The sequence below is a fragment of the Leiobunum rupestre genome, chromosome 6 (assembly GCF_980474605.1).
Source record: "Leiobunum rupestre chromosome 6, qqLeiRupe1.1.hap1, whole genome shotgun sequence".
NCBI classification, from domain to species: Eukaryota; Metazoa; Arthropoda; class Arachnida; order Opiliones; family Sclerosomatidae; genus Leiobunum; species Leiobunum rupestre.
In genome coordinates this window covers 18,375,278-18,380,277 of record NC_143389.1, presented here as the reverse complement: position 1 = coordinate 18,380,277, position 5,000 = coordinate 18,375,278, and the positions used below count along the sequence as shown (strand labels likewise).

Sequence of the window (5,000 nt, the reverse complement as noted above, 5' to 3'; positions counted from 1 at the left end):
AGGTTCCACCGAGATTTGAACTCGGATCGCTGGATTCAAAGTCCAGAGTGCTAACCATTACACCATGGAACTGGCAAAGGCAAAAAGATAAAAAAGGAGTTTTAAAAAGAGAATTTAAAATTTCTTATAATAACCATGTCCACCGAAAAGATAGTTTCATCTCTAGGCTTTTTGTTCCAATGAATCAAGGTTCCACCGAGATTTGAACTCGGATCGCTGGATTCAGAGTCCAGAGTGCTATCCATTACACCATGGAACCGGCAATGTTATATACATCAAAAAGAAGTTTTATAATAAAATTAAAAATTTCTTATCAAAACCATGTCCACCGAAGAGGTAATTTCATATTGAGACTATTGGTTCCAATGAATCAAGGTTCCACCGAGATTTGAAATCGGATCGCTGGATTCAGAGTCCAGAGTGCTAACCATAACACCATGGAACCGCCAAAGCCATAAAAATCAAAAAGATGTTTTAGAATAAAATAAATTTTTTTTTATAAAATCCATGTCCACCGAAGAGGTAATTTCCTATTAAGACTATTGGTTCCGATGAATCAAGGTTCCACCGAGATTTGAACTCGGATCGCTGGATTCAAAGTCCAGAGTGCTAACCATTACACCATGGAACTGGCAAAGGCATAAAGATAAAAAAGGAGTTTTAAAAAGAGAATTTAAAATTTCTTATAATAACCATGTCCACCGAAAAGATAGTTTCATCTCTAGGCTTTTTGTTCCAATGAATCAAGGTTCCACCGAGATTTGAACTCGGCTCGCTGGATTCAAAGTCCAGAGTGCTTACCATTACACCATTTAACCGGCAATGTTATATATATCAAAAAGGAGTTTTAGAACAAAATTAAAAATTTCATATAAAAACCATGTCCACCGAAGAGGTAATTTCATATTAAGACTATTGGTTCCAATGAATCAAGGTTCCACCGAGATTTAAACTCGGATCGCTGGATTCAGAGTCCAGAGTGCTAACCATTACACCATGTAACCGCCAAAGCCATAAAAATCAAAAAGAAGTTTTAGAATAAAATTAAAAATTTCTTATAAAAACCATGTCCACCGAAGAGGTAATTTCATATTAAGACTATTGGTTCCAATGAATCAAGGTTCCACCGAGATTTGAACTCGGATCGCTGGATTCAAAGTCCATAGTGCTAACCATAACACCATTTAACCGGCGAGTCATTCCATGAAAAAACGCCTGCCACAGAACACCCGACCCCTTTCGATTTTGCCCAAATTTTGTATACAGGGTTTTTTGGGCCTAGGAAAACGATTTTGACAGTTTCATAACGATCGGTTTAGCCGTTTACGAGATACAGCATACGCGTTTTTTCAAAAGTACGCCTTGACCCCCTAAATGTTTTCTACTATATCTTAAGACATAATTATCGCAAAATCACATGTAATACCTCATTTTAAAGACAATGCGCACCCTAATATGAATATTTAATCAGAGTTGTCATTTGACGTAAATGTCATTAAAATCTGGGCCTTTAAATAATTTGACCTTTGACCTTGCCCAGACACCTCAGTCGTAGGTCAACGATTTTAGCATTTTTAAAATTCCCACTATCGAATACATAATAATCACTCAAAATCTCAAAGTAATATTTGTAGTTTTCGAGATATTAATTTTTGAAATTTACCCCTCAAATTAATGAAAATGCTATTTTATACACGAAACTAGTTGACCTACTAAATAAATTAAAAATATTATTATTTTGGTAATTTTGAGTTTAGAATATCAAATACACTAATTCTTAAATAAAGTTGAGTTATTTACATATTATTTTTAGTTTTGCATGTTATCTGTAGACAGAAGACATCACTAAATTGCTTGTCCTTAGTATAGTCTGGCGTTCAATATTATTGTAGCGTATCTTACTGCACCCTAAAATGGAAATGTGCTAGATATCTCAAGAAAACCCAATATTGCTCTTAGTCATATCGATTACGTTTTTAATAACGTAAAAATGTTTTAATATCTTTTTAATATATAATAGTTATAATTGAGTAGTTAAATATATTAACAGCGATAATTGAGTAGCGAAATAGAATTTATTTAACTGTATATTCTCGAACAAAGCCCTGAAATGGATCGAAATTGTTCGTTTTGGAGAGACAGTAGTAAATGTCATTTGCAAACACTTTCGAAAACAGTTGGTATCAACAACCATCTGTCCGAGGATGACAAATTAGTTCTTAGCAGCCGAACAGCTATACCTATGTCCAAAATAAGAAACATATGTCGTCACCATGAAGAACTTTTTATGAAAAGGTATTCAACGAGTCAAAAGAAGTGTATGAATCCTTTTGGGACTCACGACGCTGAAAGAAAGAGTGGACTAAAAACTATTTCATTGGATTTGTTCAAAAAATTAAAGTTACGAGGAATTGAAGTTATCGCTGGAAATAAGTTGTGCATCCAGTGTTTTATGTCTGCTGGAAAAAAAGTAAAGGATGAACTCCAAATACAGTTGGACGTTTCAGAAGTTCACACTGCACAAGAATCACAAGAAAGCGATTCTTTTTCATTTAGTCAACCTTGTTCATCGGGAGATGCGACGCAAGACGACAAAGCTATAGCTTTAGTGGAAGTTAACGAAACTCTAATAAACTTGGGAGAATCTCCTGTTAAAAGAAGTAAGAAATATATTCAATTTGAAAGAATTGATATATGTATACATATATAAATACATATATTTTTTAACTTTTGTACAGAAGGTTTGTCATCTCGCCAAAAAACAATTCTAAGCAGGACTAAGTTAAACGCTGTGAACAATTCATTGAAACGCAAATTAGAAGAGTCAATGGAAATTTCTCTTGATGAAACAGACGATAATATGGTTACGGACGATGTTTTTAGAAAGCTCGAAGAACATCGATTATATGAGAATATTTTGAACGATCTGAGAGAGAAATTCAATAACTCCAAGACATCATACGGCGAAAAGCTTCAGATCCTGACCTTGTCACCATTTGGAATACAACGCACAATGGAGGAATTTGGAGCACCAGAATACATGGTCAAACGAAGCAGGAATCTTAAATCTAGTCAAGGAATTCTTTCGCTACCAGAGAAACAATCGAAGGGATTAATATTGACCGAAGACGTTAAATCAAAGGTCGTTGAATTTTACGAAAATGACGATAACAGTCGTATGACACCTGGACAAAAGGAGTTTGTGTCAGTTAGAAACCACGAGACAGGTCAAAAAGAACATCATCAAAAGAGGCTTGTGCTGCTGAACCTGAGAGAGCTCTATAACAAATTCAAGGAAGAGCATGATTTGACGTTAGGATTTTCGTCATTTTGTTATCTACGACCACCTTGGTGTGTATTAGCAGGTTCGTCAGGTACACATTCAGTGTGTGTCTGCACCTATCACCAAAATGTCAAGCTAATGATATCAGCTCTACCGTCTCCTTGTCCTTTAAAATGTGATATCGATTTCATGGCGCTCACCGTGTGTGACACTCAAAACAGGAATTGTATGATGAGGGTGTGCAAGGACTGTCCTGGGAAAAATGGTCTACTTGAAAATGAATATTTAACGAACCTTTTAGAAGATTTTGAAAATATAAAGTTCATGCAATGGGTGACAACTGACAGCACAAAGCTCATGACCTTGAGCGAGAGTGTTGAAAACTTTTTCGACTCTTTGGCCATTAAACTACTTGAACTAACGCGTCATCATTACACATCTAAGTCGCAATCTAATTATCTTAAAAACCTCAAAAAAACTCTAAAACCTGGTGACGTAATTGTTCTCGGTGATTTTGCGGAGAACTATTCCTTCGTAATTCAAGACGAAGCACAAGGGTTCCATTGGGACAATTCTCAAGCGACAGTGCATCCCTTCGTAATCTACTTCAGGGTAGTCGAAAACGGAGAACTTAACCACTTAAATTTTTGTATTATCAGTGATACCAGAACACATACAACCAATACTGTTCACAGTTTTTTAACTTATCTAATTCCAAATATAAAAACACATGTTCCTAATGTTAGAAAGCTAATTTATTTTACGGATGGATGTGCTGGACAGTATAAAAACAAATACAACTTTTCTAATCTCTGTTGCCACAAACAAGATTTTGGTTTGGACGCTGAATGGCATTTTTTTGCCACATCTCATGGCAAGGGACCTTGTGACGGAATTGGCGGAACAGTGAAGCGTAAAACAGCAAGAATCAGTCTTCAGCGACCAGTGACTGGACAGATTTTGACTCCAACAGATATGTTTAATTTCTGCCTATCAAACTTCGAAAATATCAAGTTCATCTATGTTAAAAACGAAGAAATTGAGCGACAAAAGGAACTTTTAAAAGAAAGGTTTTCTAAAGCCATAACAGTAAAAGGAACTCGAGGGTTTCATAAATTCGTTCCGAAATCGTTAAATGAAATCATGGTTTCTCCGTTATCTAATGACGATTCGCTAACCACAGTTAAGGTTTCGACTTTAGAATTGTCAGATACTCGAAATCAAGAGGCTGAAAACTTTAAAGTGGGAAATTTGGTAGCCAGCGTCTACAAAGGCCAACTTTACGTTGGATTAATTGAGGAAGTATCAGAAGAGTTTGGAGACTTCTTTGTAAACTTTTTGCGTCCCCCTGGTATTTCGGACAAATACACATGGCCCAGAAGTATCGATAGCAGTTGGGTGTCAAGTGAAAATGTTCTATGTGCAATTGAAATTCTTGTAGGTTTACCAAATTCGAAAGGCTATCAAATCAAAGAACACGATAAAAATAAAATTACCAAAGCCTTTTCCATGTATAAAGAAGTTTAAGCTGTTTTGTGTAAATAAAAAATTAATTGGTGTGTAAACTATAAAAATAAATGGTTTTGGTATTTCATTTTGTGTGTGGTGGGGTAAATTTCAAAAATTAATATCTCGAAAACTACAAATATTACTTTGAGATTTTGAGTGATTATTATGTATTCGATAGTGGGAATTTTAAAAATGCTAAAATCGTTGA

At 35.2% G+C, this 5,000-nt stretch overlaps 4 non-coding genes across 4 annotated transcripts; all 4 read right to left on the bottom strand.

Moving 5' to 3' along the window:
- Window positions 1-72, bottom strand: TRNAQ-UUG (transfer RNA glutamine (anticodon UUG)). Its single transcript has one exon. It is a non-coding gene; the product is annotated as a tRNA-Gln (tRNA).
- A 115-nt stretch (window positions 73-187) lies between these two features.
- TRNAQ-CUG (transfer RNA glutamine (anticodon CUG)) lies at window positions 188-259 on the bottom strand. Its single transcript has one exon. It is a non-coding gene; the product is annotated as a tRNA-Gln (tRNA).
- Window positions 260-559: 300 nt separating this feature from the next.
- Window positions 560-631, bottom strand: TRNAQ-UUG (transfer RNA glutamine (anticodon UUG)). The gene has a single exon. It is a non-coding gene; the product is annotated as a tRNA-Gln (tRNA).
- A 301-nt stretch (window positions 632-932) lies between these two features.
- On the bottom strand, window positions 933-1,004 carry TRNAQ-CUG (transfer RNA glutamine (anticodon CUG)). The gene has a single exon. It is a non-coding gene; the product is annotated as a tRNA-Gln (tRNA).
- Between the last annotated feature and the right edge of the window lie 3,996 nt (window positions 1,005-5,000).